The sequence below is a fragment of the Sebastes fasciatus genome, chromosome 13 (assembly GCF_043250625.1).
Source record: "Sebastes fasciatus isolate fSebFas1 chromosome 13, fSebFas1.pri, whole genome shotgun sequence".
Classification (NCBI taxonomy): Eukaryota; Metazoa; Chordata; class Actinopteri; order Perciformes; family Sebastidae; genus Sebastes; species Sebastes fasciatus.
Window position 1 is genome coordinate 1927071 of NC_133807.1, and position 15042 is coordinate 1942112.

The following is a 15042-nucleotide window of genomic DNA, read 5'->3' on the forward strand; positions in this document are numbered from 1 at the left end:
GCACAGAGGCGTTTAAACTACGAGCACGCACAGAGGCGTTTAAACTACGAGCACGCACAGAGGCGTTTAAACTACGAGCACGCACAGAGGCATTTAAGCTACGAGCACGCACAGAGGCGTTTAAACTACGAGCGAGCACAGAGGCGTTTAAACTACGAGCACGCACAGAGGCGTTTAAGCTACGAGCACGCACAGAGGCGTTTAAGCTACGAGCATGCACAGAGGCCTTTAAACTATGAGCACGCACAGAGGCGTTTAATCTGCGAGCACGCAGAAGCGTTTATGCTACGAGCACGCACAGAGGTGTTTATGCTACGAGCACGCACAGAGGCCTTTAAACTACGAGCACGCAGAAGCGTTTATGCTACGAGCACGCACAGAGGCGTTTATGCTACGAGTACGCACAGAGGCCTTTAAACTACGAGCACGCACAGAGGCGTTTAATCTGCGAGCACGCAGAGACCTTTATGCTACGAGCACGCACATAGGCGTTTAAGCTACGAGCATGCACAGAGGCGTTTATTATGCTCAAGGCGTTGTTTTTTTCACAATAAAAAAAAAACATACCTTCAAACATTGCATTTGTGTACTCTAATTATTACTGTTGATTACCTCCAAGTCAAAATTATTTTCTGTCTCTTGGTGCTTCACCTCGGGTCGCCACTTCATCCATGAGACCTTTTTTTCAGCTTTTATGAAACAATCTAAAATACTGTATACTTTCACAGCCTGCGTGAAAAAGCCTCTTCTTTCCCCAGGGTGTTGTCTATTTCTTTCCAAGTATTTAATAACATGTGACTGTCCCTGTGGTCATATGACTGTCCCTGTGGTCATGTGACTGTCCCTGTGGTCATATGACTGTCCCTGTGGTCATGTGACTGTCCCTGTGGTCATGTGACTGTCCCTGTGGTCATGGGACTGTCCCTGTGGTCATGGGACTGTCTCTGTGGTCATGTGACTGTCCCTGTGGTCTCTCAATGGACAGTTGTAGAGATGTCTGTACAGGCCAACCTGCTTGGCCAGTCTTCCATCGAAGGCGTCCATGTTGAAATGAAAAGTGTGCGCAGTGGGCGCATAGTTACAAAAATTCCGAGGTGCAGGACCCAGCGCTGCGTGAAGGCTCAGCGTGGTGCGGAGCCTTCACGCACCGCGCAGAAGCAGCAAAGACGTACTTTTCTAGCAAACGCACCTTGCGCTGGCTCCACTTCAGCGACCATAAACCAGGCTTTACAGTAAAGTGATGTAGTTTTCTGAACTATTCTAGCTGTTCTATTATTTGACACACTACACTACAATCAAGCTGATTTGGGGCCTGATTCCCCCCCTCCCGACATTCGTCAGCAAAGCCCTGATCCTTTGATGGTTTTAAAGATGATCTTTCCAGATGTTCCTTTCTTTTGTGATAATTTTTTTTTATTGAGAAAGTGTAGAGAAAAATGATACATATCATTAATTTTACCCCTTTTATATACGTAAAGTCACGTTTGATCACGAGAGATTTTGCCAGATTTCCATTTTTTGTTTATTTTAGACATGACTCTTGTTGTTCATGAATGAATCTGTTAGTGTGTGGGGTGCTGTTTGGGCCAAATCGTTGCTCTCCACACACTATAGGAACAAAACTGTTCAATTTAACAGAACATCTCGTCATGTGTGAGGTCTCTCACATTTTACACATCTGTTAATATATGAAAAATATTTTAGTGAGGGCCAGCCTTAAGTCATTATATCCGCAGATATGATGATTATTTATCAAACATATCGTGAAAATATTTTTGTAAAAGCACCAGTAGTCAACCATATAATATATCGTAATCAAGGTATTTGGTCAAAAATGGATTTTCTCCATATCGCCCAGCCCTAGAAAGTACCTGGAAAATGGAAATGGTAGAAAATGTAGCAGCACTCATTAGTTTTTTTTAAGGTTTGTGTGTTTGGGAGAGAGTAGTCAAGTCAAGTCAATTTTATTTGTATAGCCCAAAATCACAAATCACAAATTTGCCTCGAGGGGCTTTACAATCTGTACAGGATACGACACCCTCTGTCCTTTACAGTACGACCCCCACTGTCATCGGATAAGGAAAAACTTAACCAAAAAAAAACCTTTTAACAGGGAGAAAAAATTTTAGAAACCTCAGGAAGAGCAGCAGAGGAGGGATCCCCCTTCCAGGACGGACAGACGTGCAATAGATGTCGTGTGTACAGAGTAACAACATAATGAAAATACAACATAGACAATCCATATGACAGAAATGAATATGTATAATGTCAATATAAGTGAGAAGGTGGATCCAGGAGGATGTCAAGCAACTTCCAGCTTCCAACACAACCTCCTCTCCACGCCAAACCAGTAGAGCCAGGGCAACACAATCTCCTCTCCACGCCAACAAGATAGAGCCTTAGCAACACAACCTCCTCTCCACGCCATATAGGTAGAGCCAGAGCAACACAACCTCCTCTCCACGCCAAACCGGTAGAGCCAGAGCAACACAACCACCTCTTCACGCCAAACCGGTAGAGCCAGGGCAACACGACCTCCTCTCCACGCCAGATCGATAGAGCCCAAGCAACACGACCTCCTCTCCATCATGAACCTAGAGAGAGGACCATATTTTTGTTTTTAATCCCAGTTGCTTAGTAATATAAACGTATGTCACCCATGTCAATGAGCCCCCTTGGAAGTTGTTGAGTAGAACTCTTTCACAAAGTTTTAGCCTCTCAGAAACGAGCCAATGCATGTCAGCTCCTTTTCTTAACTAATCCATCAAATGCTGGATTTCATGTTCCCATAACAACAACAAATATGGAGAAAATGTCCCCGGAGGATATAGTTGTGGTAGTAGAGGTGGAAATTAAAAACAAGCAGGGGTGGAAAGAGTACTATTACTTTCCTATTACTATTACGATTACTTGTGTTAATAAATGTACTAAGGTAAGAGTAAAGTAAACGGGTCAGGTAAAATGACCCGTAAAAACATCAACGTACATCTACTGGAATAACATCACGCCACTTATGTCCAAACCAGCAATAAATTCCTTTACTATTTACTAGCACTTTGCAGCCTGTACATACAACTGATTATCAATTCTAAATATACATTCGCCTTCCTCAGTGTAGCTTTACTAGGATTAACCAGAAAAGAGGACAAAAGTCAGACAATTAAACACAAATTACAGACAACACATAAAGTGTATGGACATTGCAGTGAGTGCAACAAGCATTATTAAGCCTTGGACGCACCAGGAACGTCAGGAGCGTGTGGCGGCTGCGTTACCTTTTTTTTTTATATGTTGGCGTCCGTGTTAACAGGTTTGAGCAGCCACACTGCGTCTCACGCGCGTCTCAGCTTCTCTTCTAGAGAATAGACATCTCGCCTATTTTTGACGCCTGAAATGGCCATTAAAAGGCAAACTCTTTGTAGAAAGAAAAGGCTGACAGCAGCACTAGAAACGCAGCAGACACGCAGCTCCTGACGTTCCTGGTGTGTCTGGGGCTTGACGGCCGGGACACACAGGGAACGTCAGGAGCATGCGGCGGCTGCGTGGCACAGCGGCTGCGTGGCGCGGCGGCTGCGTGATTCATGCGTCGGGTGTTCACACCAGCTGCATTTCAGCTGCGTGTCTGCTGCGTTTCTGCAGCTGCTGCTGTCAGCTCTTTCTTTCTACATAGAGTTTGCCTTTTAATGGCCTTTTCATTTCATTATAAATATCATTGTATTTTTTTTAGACAGAGAAAGATTAAGAATCATGTGGTAATTTGTAAATAATAGTAATAATCCACAATTAAAACTTCGTGCTATATTCATTCATGGAGCTCTCCAAGTCACTGCATGTTCTAGAACAGGGGTTCTCAACCTTTTGCAACTGAAGGCCCACTTGTGATTGTCAAAACATTTCCGAGGACCACCTTCCCAAATAAATTAGTAAAAAACCTAACATGTTTATACAACAAATAATAAACTGGGCTGTAGATATGTGTTATGCCACTGTCAGCTGTAATGACCAAAATACATATTCTGCTTAACCTCAGTGAGACACTTGGGCTTGCCTCTGGGAAATAATGAGATCAAGTCGTGGTGGGATGGGTGAGAGGCTGACACGCAGAGTAGCATTCAAAGTTGCTTTCAGTTTGTTCCTTGCCTTTGATTTTGTGACAGTCACAATGGAAAACCCTGACTCACATAAATAGGTGGTGGTGAAAGGCAACAGAAATTTGATTGCCCGTTTTGACAGAGAGGGATATTGACTGGCAGCCAGTATCCAGAATGAAGCAAGGTCAACTTGTGTGAGCTGAAGCTTCAGGCTGCTGTCTGCTGATAGTTCCATCAGTTCATTTTCCAACACAGTGGAGAGAGCTATGTCTTCTGAAGCAGGATCCACAGAGAAGGGGTCCAAAATCCAAAGGTTTCCATCTCGTGCATCTTCTGGGAAGTAGTCTGTAAACTTTCCTGACAACTGAGTCAAATGCTGGGTTATAACACTGGATATGTTGACACGAGGAGTGGCTTCAAAAGTTTCACTTAGGAGTGAAAACACGTCAAATCGTCCCTCCTTGACTCTTCTGTTCCACAGAATAAGTTTTTTCTTTTTCTTTTTTCTTTAATGTATTCAGGGTCATATTTCCTCACCACACGCTTCGGAGCCTTTACTGGCGCAGGGTTGTCTCCCACATCACTTTTTCGCTTTAAAAACCGATCCATTTTGTCTCACTGCATCCGAGAACGTTAGCTAGCTAACAGTGGCAAACACGTTTGTCTCTACCTGATGATGTTTGGTGTTTTTACACAAGGCCTATTGAAGGAGGTTGGGTCACACTTAATCAACGCGCTTTCGGGGTACCGCACATGCGCAGTAATATCTGCTCTGCACTCGCCGAAATTGAGCCGATCGCAACGCACGACCGCAGCTCCAGTTACACTGTGCATGTGTTATACCCAATACAAGACCCGTGTCCGCCCGTGTCTCAGCCTCCTTCAATAGGCTTTGGTTTTACGGCAGCTGGCATCTTACCTCCTTTAGGTTTTACCTGTTCACTTTGCTAAATAATAATAAAAAAATAATCTAGTACCACTGCCTCGCGGCCCACTAGATGGCGCTATGCGGCACACCGGAAGTGTTGATTTAAAAATAAGTCTTTACTTTTTTTCATCTCCGTAACATATTCTACGGATAGACATCGAAACTGTAGTAATCTTGCTGGTATGATGTTAATATACAGTCAATAGATCACTTTCACTGTCTGTTGCTGCTGTTAATCGCGCGCGGCATGCATCAAAATAGGCGAGACCTCGAATCTCTAGAAGAGACGTAGCTGAGACTCGTCTCACGCACGTCACACGCGGACAGTGTGGCCACTCTAACACTGACGTCGAAATAAAAAACAACAGGTAACGCAGCCGCCACGCGCTCCTGACGTTCCTGGTGTGTTCCTGGCTTTAGACTACATCAATCAAACAGCCTGACCCTGACACCTGAATTACCAGTAGAATAAAGCATCATCAATGCATACAACACAGAGATGTAGAGATAATAGAACCCCACAGTGGCTGCAGCCACAAACACACACATTGATTTGAAGCAAATAGAGAGCATGTAGTTTCTATACACATAGCAAACACTCACGACGCTATGTTGCTAGGCAACGGAGTGTTTTTTGACATTCTCTGGCGAGTGAGTTCAGTGACTGTATTGTCGTTCTCACCTGACTAAACGGCCTCATGCTCCACAGAGTCCTCCACCATCTACCCAAAGGTCCAACTTCTCTGCTCATTCATTTTCAACGTATAATATAACCAGTTCACTTAACCTCTGTCCCACTGTAACCAGTTCACTCAACCAGTCTGTCTCACTGTAACCAGTTCACTCAACCTCTCTGTCCCACTGTAACCAGTTCACTCAACCAGTCTGTCCCACTGTAACCAGTTCACTCAACCTCTCTGTCCCACTGTAACCAGTTCACTCAACCAGTCTGTCCCACTGTAACCAGTTCACTCAACCTCTCTGTCCCACTGTAACCAGTTCACTCAACCTCTCTGTCCCACTGTAACCAGTTAACTCAACCAGTCTGTCCCACTGTAACCAGTTCACTCAACCAGTCTGTCCCACTGTAACCAGTTCACTCAACATCTCTGTCCCACTGTAACCAGTTCACTCAACATCTCTGTCCCACTGTAACCAATATTAAATACTCTTATCATACAAATTTCCCTTTGAGGTACATTTTGAACAGATAAAGAATATGTGATTAATTTGCGATTAATCACAATAAATCACGATTAATCATGGACATTCATGCGATTAGTCATGATTAAATTTTTGAATCGATTGACAGCCCTAGTTTTAAGCTGAATAAGCTCTCTGCAGTCACAACTCGACAGGCCTACAGCCAGAAACATCACAGAGGTTGTGCACTCCTCCCTCTCTCTCAGTGAACGCAGTAGTCACTGCTGAAGGATCCACCAGGAGCATTCTGGGACGTAAACATCTAACATGTATCTTTCCCAGAGTGTCCCCTCTCTGGAGCTCTGGAGCTCTGGAGCTCTGCCCTCCTGCGGCCGCAGATTCACCAGCAGCTTCTCCTCTGCTGATTTGACTTTCTCATGTGACTCTTGTTTTCACTCTATAATGGATGCGACTTGAAATGTAGAATGTATAATACTTGAGATAAAAAATCTTAAGTAGAAGTAGAACAACTGATTTTAAAAGTCCATTTTAAAAAGTGACTTAGTTATAGTAATGACAGTAAATGTTATTTATTACTTCCAGTTCCACCCCTGCAGACCAGATCAAATGTTTGAATTAGTGCAATGTATTCTCATACAACGTATGATATCTTAGGAAAAGTTATTTTTTATTTTTTGTGCGTTTCCCCACAAAAGTCCAGTGGCAATTTCCGCTCCAGTCTTTTCAAAATAAACTTCCGTCTTCACAGGCAACAATTGGTTAGGTTTAGGCATCAAAACCACTTAGTTAGGTTAAGGAAAGAAAACAAGTTAGTCAGGATTAGGCAACAAAACTACGTAGTTAGGTTAAAGCAAGAAAACCACTTAGTTAGGTTAAGGAAAGAAAACTACTTAGTAAGGATTAGGCCACAAAACGATTTAGTTAGGTTAAGGCAAGAAAACTACTTAGTCAGGATTAGGCAACAAAACTACTTAGTCAGGATTAGGCAACAAAACTACTTAGCTAGGTTAGGGCAAGAACACTACTTAGTTAGAATTAGGCAACACAACTACTTAGCTAGGTTAAGGCAAGAACGCTATTTAGTCAGGATTAGGCAAGAAAACTACTTAGCTAGGTTAAGGAAACAAAACTATTTAGTTAGGTTAAGGCAAGAAAACTACTTAGTCAGGATTAGGCAACAAAACTACTTAGCTAGGTTAAGGCAAGAACACTACTTAGTCAGGATTAGGCAACAAAACTACTTAGTTAGGTTAAGGCAAGAAAACCACTTAGTTAGGACAAGGCAAGAAAACTACTTAGCTAGGTTAGGGCAAGAACACTACTTAGTTAGGATTAGGCAACAAAACTACTTAGGTTAGGGCAAGCAAGCTACTTAGTTAGGTTAAGGAAAGAAAACTACTTAGTCAGGATAAGGCAACACAACTACTTAGCTAGGTTAAGGCAAGAACACTACTTAGTCAGGATTAGGCAACAAAACTACAAAGGTAGGTTAAGGAAAGAAAACTACTTAGTCAGGATTAGGCAACAAAACTACTTAGCTAGGTTAAGGCAAGAAAACTACTTAGTCAGGATTAGGCAACAAAACTACTCAGCTAGGTTAGGGCAAGAAAATGACTTAGTTAGGATTAGGTAACAAAACTACTTAGTTAGGTTTAGGAAAAAATCATGGTAACACTGCAGCGGAAGTGGCGTAACATAAGTACTGAAGTTCCGTGTCAAAAACTACTCAGGAAAAGATTGTGGTTTGGGTTAAAATAACACTGGAAGTGGCGTAAATTAAGTACTCCTGGCAAGAAAGCAAATAAGAGTATTTCCAGTAGGGATGCACCGATATTGTGCTCACGTACTCCTACTCGCAAAACGGCTACGATACCTCTTTACGGCAGCGTGACGTGATCATCTCGTCACCATCTTTCGGATCCTATCGCACGCTCACGCTCCACCTCCTCGACGGTGCGGGCGAGACGAGCCGGTGGTGCGCCCGACCCCGCGGGTCCGGGATCCCACCTTAGCCAGCTCACTTTCATTGCGCCACGGGGTTTTGCTTGCACCCTCTGACACTTGCGTGCGTTAGAGTCCTTGGTCAGTGTTTCAAGACGGGTCGGGTGGGTTGCTGACATTGCCGCAGACCCCTGGCCCTTTAACGTGGGCCGAGCCTCGCCCTGGGGGCACGACGCGGTTGGGGCGCACTAAGGACAGTCCACCCCGGTGACACTTTGGTCACGGTCACGGCCCCGGGAAGCACCTTCGCCCGAGCCTTTCCAAGCCGACCTGGAGCACCGTATGCGGGACTCCCCAGCCTGCCGTGTGTCGCTCACACCCTCCAGCTGGCTGTTAATGAGGGTCTTTTGGCACAGAGAAGTACTCGTATCGGTACTCGGTATCGGCGGGTACCCAAATGCAAGTACTTGTACTCGGTCTGAAAAAAGTGGTATCGGTGCATCCCTAATTTCCAGAATGTCAAACTATTCCTTTAATTGCTCATCAGCAACCCGTTTGCAACACAATCATCACGTCATGATGTTTATGTGATCTCCATTGCTGAAAGCTACCGATTCTGTAAATATAAGTGGTGATTCAGTATACTCGGTTGAGTTTGAAGATCCGGTGTTCTGAACACCTCTTGGAGTATATGAATATTGCTAGATAATTCACTATCTGTGGCAAGCAAAGTGCCGTGATCAGATATAAACACGCAATAGGTAAGCTACAATGTCCCAGTAAGATTTGTCTGGACCGCAGAGGGCCAGCCCTACAAACGCAAAAGTCTGTCACTGAGTGAGTGAGTGAGTGAGTGAGTGAGTGAGAAATACCGTGTATTCACACCAAGCGCGAAGCAAATTTTTGCCCGCTTTCCTCCATTTCCTCCATCAGCCATGGAAGAAATAACCACTGTTGTCGCTTTGTACATGTTGTGGAAGTCCCAGATATGTCAGAAAAACCAAACGCCGTTGTGTCTGGGTTCATAACGTTACCCGGCGGCGAGCTGTATTCACATACAGTTCCATTGCACTGACTGTATCTACTAAGCCACACGTCGCTACTGCAGTATGAACCCAAAATAAACAGACTGTGCTGTGATTTAATTGCAATAAAAGGATCAAAATAATGCCGAAATAACAACATCATGATGTTGATTTGTAAAAGGACCGAATTCATGCTTTGTCAGGTCTGGTCGCAAGACGACAAGCAAACAACTTTTAAAATGCTTGTTTTCTGAACGGAGTTCGGATCAGTGTCAGGCTATGCTAACATTGTAGCTGCTCCATCAACGCTCAACATAACATCATTTAGGCATAAATACGGCAGCGACGTTGTTGTAAACGGATCAAAAGTGTGCCAAAATAACATAATGATGCTGATTAGTAAAAAGTCTGAATTCATGCTTTGTCGGGTCTGTTACCATGACGACAAGCAAACAACTTTTAAAATGCTTTTTTTCTGAATGGAGTTCGGATCGATCAGTATCAGACTATGCTAACATTGTAGCTGCTCCGTTACCACTCCATCTAGGAATAAATACGGCAGCAACAACGTCAGTGACAAAAGCGGGAGAATCTCAATGCTGATAAACTTTCGCGACGTATGTATATATTGTTACACACCACTTATATGATGAATGCTTTTGATACACATGCTTTAAGAAAAAACTGAAATACATTTAACCTTGCAGACTGTATGTCATACTATTACCTTTTCACCTTGTATAAAATGTGTAATATACTGACTAGTAAATGTTACCATTTACTATTACTGAATGTCATTATAAGTTGTCTTTCAATCAAACATTAAGATATAAGTGGAAAATTTTTTTCACAAAACATGATAGACATTACCACTGACTATATGTGTAACAATTAAGCCACAAATTCACATACTGACTACTACTGACCGAGTATATGTCTGGACCGTAGTCCAGACATATACTCGGTTTTGACCGAGACTTGTTTCTTGTTATCTACAGTATTTATCTATTTTTGCCCACAATCTGTGTCATTTCAGATTGAGTATGTGCATGTCCTGATCTTTTCCAACATAACTGACATTTAGTAAAATGTGGACAGACATTAAAGGTCCCATATCGTGCTCATTTTCAGGTTTATACTTGTATTTTGTGTTTCAACTAGAACATGTTTACATGCTGTAATGTTAAAAAAAAACTTTATCTTCCTCGTACTGTCGGCCTGATTATGCCAGTATTTACCCTCTGTCTGAAACGCTCTGTTTTAGCACATTTCGACAGAATTGCGATAAAATTGCAACAGAATTGCGTTGCTAGGCAATAGCTTGGGTCCATGTGTACTTCCTGTCAGCTGATGACATTCACATACACTGCAACCAGGAATACACTGGGACACATTTAGAATGTTTATGTTTAAAGCTCTGTAAAGGTTTTAAATATTGTATATTTGTGACATCACAAATGGACAGAAATCCTGACAGCTTGTTTCAAATGCAGAGTTTCTTAATACGGGCTGGTGTATTTCCCTGTGGATTGAGCATTTCGATACTTTCAAAGTATTTATAAAGAACTTAAGCCTGCTTTATAATAAATAAACATGAAAATCTCACTTTTTTATAATATGGGACCTTTAAGGGAGGCCAATCTAATGGAGGAAGGACTGCAGCATTGCAGCACTGCAGCAAAAAGCCATGCCTACAGTCACGACATGGCTTTTCAGAAAAGAAGGTCTTTTTGTCTGGACAAAATAAAAGCCTGCAGGAAAAAACACACACACACAAACACACAAAGCATTTTAAGTAGGTCTGTGTTTAGAGCCATATGCCCTCGAATGCAGCTCGTCTCAATAAAACATGGTGGTTCGTTGTTAATCTTTAATAGTTCTGTCCTTGAGAATTAACCCAGATGAACACACATTTAGGGCACCATCCCCTCACACACGCACGCACGCACTCACGCACGCACGCACGCACGCACACACACACACACACACACACACACACACACACACAGATTCCCTGTCTCTTGTTCTTCCTCCTAAATCTCTCTAAATATTTCGCTCCATTCATCCCCTCATCCCCTTTCTGACAGTCTTCCATGTGCTTTCCTTCCCCTCTCACCTTCCTTTCCTCTCTCTCTGTCATCTTTTCTTCACTTCCCTCTATTCTTTTTGGCCTTTCCCTCCCTCTCCTCCCGTGTGCCCCCCTTCTCCCCTTTCACCAGATTTCACACCAGTTCACAAAATAAGATGATCCACTGAAGAAAAGACGGACAGCAGTTCGTGAACTAGTCACGAAATTGAATGTCTTGATTCGTGTACATAGACATGAGTTTCACTTTTTTTTTCGTGATGGTCAGCACAAAATCAATTAGTATATAATTCACATAATTGTGAACTGGGAAGAATAAAGAGAAAACACAGGACTTTCACCAGGAAACCGGTGTTCGTGTCCCGTGTGAAACCACAAGTCAAAGTTGATTTATTTGTCACGTAACTTCCGTAATTAAGTTACAGCACTTCCGGTGTTATTTTAACCCAAACCACCATCTTTTTCTCAAGCTATCTAAGTAGTTTGTTGCCTAAGCCTAACTAAGTCGATCTTTTCCTAAACCTATCTAAGTAGTTTGTTGCCTAAGCCTAACTAAGTCGATCTTTTCCTAAACCTAACTGAGTAGTTTGTTGCCTTAGCCTAACTAAGAAGTTTGTTGCCTAAGCCTAACTAAGTCGATCTTTTCCTAAGCCTAACTAAGTAGTTTGTTGCCTAAGCCTAACTAAGTCGATCTTTTCCTAAACCTAACTGAGTAGTTTGTTGCCTAAGCCTAACTAAGAAGTTTTTTGCCTAAGCCTAACTAAGTCGATCTTTTCCTAAACCTAACTGAGTAGTTTGTTGCCTAAGCCTAACTAAGTAGTTTGTTGCCGAAGCCTAACTAAGTCGATCTTTTCCTAAACCTAACTGAGTAGTTTGTTGCCTAAGCCTAACTGAGTAGTTTGTTGCCTAAACCAAGTCGATCTATTCCTAAAACTAACTAAGTACTTCTATTCTATTCAATTTCCCGAACTGTCGTGAGACTGTTGTAATATCAGTTGGTGTAGAAAACAAGAAAGAAACGATGATGACCAAATGGAGGAGTGGAAGAGGCTGAGTGCAAAACAAAACTCTGGAGGAGAGGAAAGAGGGGAAGGAGACAGGAAGAGAAAAAAGGTTGAGGAGCAAACAGGAAGTAGAGAAACGACCCTGCCAAGCTGCAATGCTTGCTGGGAGGTTTGACTGGTGGTGCACATGTATGTGTACGTTATTGTGCGTGTGAGTGCATGCATGTGTAACTTAGTGATGACACAAAGGCTAAATGAATCGCACAGATCTGATGATTAAATCAGATTATTGCAGCACTCACACTGCAAGTAAACGCTATCTCCAGTGTCCATTCAATAACAAGCATGTATGTCTTACATGTAAAGGGCCAGAGCTGTCATTCCCTTCTCTGTCTCTCAACAGGAGTAGCTGCATCCATTTGAGTGAGTGAACTCATTCACCTACCCATCCGACGATCTGTCTATGATATAATATCACCACAGAGCTCTCCATTATCCTGCCAGATCCAGTTAAACAAATAAAGCATCATCCCAAACAAACACAACCGGTGACATATTGGTTTTTCATGATTTCGATCATTTCTCAGTTTTTCCTCCTGGCTTTCTGCTCTCCCTCTCTGTCAGTCCTGCTCTGTGCTGCTATCTGTAGTCAAACTCTGCTCCCTGCTGGCTGCATCACTAAACTGCACGGATAAAGTGTGTGTGAGAGCTTAGCCCAGGGGTCAGCAACCTGCGAGCTCATGCGGCTCTTCAGTCCCTCTCCAGTGGCTCCCTGAGGATTTTAAAAAATGGAAATGAATAACTTTTTTTTTGTTTACATTCTCATTTTTATCTATCATCGTTATAGGTCTTTGGTACGACGGTACGACGGAGTATTAGGGCCACATTGAGGAAAAAAAATTAATCTGAGAATTCGAGAATAAAGTCATAATATTACGAGAATAAAGTCAGAAGTTTATGAGAAAAAAAGTCGTAGTATTACAACTCTTTTTCCCATAAAGTTATGACTTTATTCTCATAATATTAAGACTTTTTTTTCTCATAAAGTTATGACTTTATTCTCGTAATATTACAACTCTTTTTTCCCGTTAAGTTATGATTTTATTCTTGTAATATTACAACTTTTTTCTTGTAAACTTATGACTTTATTCCCGTCATATTACAATTTTTTTTCTCGTAAACTTATGACTTTTTTCTGGTAATATTACGACTTTTTTTCTCCTAAAATTATGACTCTATTCTGGTAATTATACGACTTTTTATCTTGTAAAGTTATGACTTTATTCTCGTTATATTACCACTTTTTTTCTCATAAAGTTATGAATTTATTCTCTTAATATTCCAACTTTTTTTTCGTAAAGTTATGACTTTTTTCCCGTTATATTACCACTTTTTTTCGTAAAGTTATGACTTTTTTCTTGTTATATTACGACTTTTTTTCTGGCAAAGTTATGACTTTATTCTTGTTATATTACAATTTTCTTTCTCGTAAACTTATGACTTTATTCTGGTAATATTATGACTTTTTTTCTCATAAAGTTATGACTTTATTCTCGTAATATTACGACTTCTTTTCCCGTAAAGTTAGGACTTTATTCTCTTAATATTATGACTTTTTTTCTCATAAAGTTATGACTTTATTCTCGTAACATTACAACTCTTTTTCCTGTAAAGTTATGACTTTATTCTCGTAATATTAAGATTTTCTTTCTCGTAAAGTTATAACTTTAATCTCGTAATCTCAGATGTTTTTGAGAACCGTTCATCCGATCTTCTTCACACTTGGCGGGTGTATTGCTGGGGACCCGAGGATGTGCTGTGTCAAAGTTGGGGCAATTTGGAAATGCACGTGTCGTTCAATCTTAATAAACTTTGAAAAAACAAGCGATTGCACTTTGTGCAGCAACACGGACGGGGCTTCTGAGCTCCGCGGACTGAGACGAGCATGTCGTCCAGAGCTGGTCTTTATAGGCCACGGCTCATTGAATTACACGGCTCATTGGTAACTGTGTTACCTTCATCACAATGTTCAAATGTTTTTGCGGCTCCAGACAGATTTTTTTCTTTTTCTTTGTCTAAAATGGCTCTTTTGATAGTAAAGGTTGCTGACCCCTGGCTTAGATGCTAGCAAGTCAGACTGATTCCCTCCAGATGTACATATTTTCATGGTAACACACATAAGGAGCCTTACGTTTCAAGAGCCAGGTAAAAATGTTCAAACTGACAAGATTAAACATTTGGTTGCCATGGTGCCAGCAGTTACAGCAGGTACATCAAGTTCATTTTTAAACTTATTGGACTGTATGTTGAAGCAGTTAAAGGCTCATTACATCCAGTAAGGTTGATAATGAACCATAAACTTTGCCAGAGAACTGCTGCTGTTAAGACTGGTAAGAATCCCAGTGGCTGTGTGATTTGGAGCTTACAGTTTTGTGTTTAAACTAGGGCTGTCAATTGATTAAAACAGTTAATCGTGATTAATCGCAAATGAATCACACATTTTCTATCAGTTCAAAATGTACCTTAAAGGGACTATTTGTAACTTTCAGAAATGCTTGTTAACAGCGACACCTGTGGCCGTGAAGTCAACGAAAGTCAGCGAGGTGTCGCTGACTGTCGGGCTCGCACTTGCTTGCTCTAAATATACCTGAACGAGCATCGTGAGGCGACACACATCAGCTAAAAGCACAATATCACTTATATTTCAGCTGCTTGGCAGTAATGTTAGCTGACCAGACGAAGGTCTCTCCATGAATCAATGCTGATCCTAGTGTTGGCTTTTCCTGCTCAGCCTCCGGTGCTT

At 41.9% G+C, this 15042-nt stretch overlaps 2 long non-coding RNA genes across 2 annotated transcripts; one reads left to right on the forward strand and one right to left on the reverse strand.

Moving 5' to 3' along the window:
* Window positions 1-1948: 1948 nt before the first annotated feature.
* LOC141781605 (uncharacterized) lies at window positions 1949-3164 on the reverse strand. Its single transcript, XR_012596898.1, has 2 exons — window positions 2536-3164; window positions 1949-2453 (listed from the first exon to the last, which is right to left on the reverse strand). It is a non-coding gene; the product is annotated as an uncharacterized LOC141781605 (long non-coding RNA).
* Window positions 3165-9027: 5863 nt separating this feature from the next.
* LOC141781606 (uncharacterized) lies at window positions 9028-12784 on the forward strand. Its single transcript, XR_012596899.1, has 2 exons — window positions 9028-9766; window positions 12643-12784. It is a non-coding gene; the product is annotated as an uncharacterized LOC141781606 (long non-coding RNA).
* The last annotated feature ends 2258 nt before the right edge of the window (window positions 12785-15042 follow it).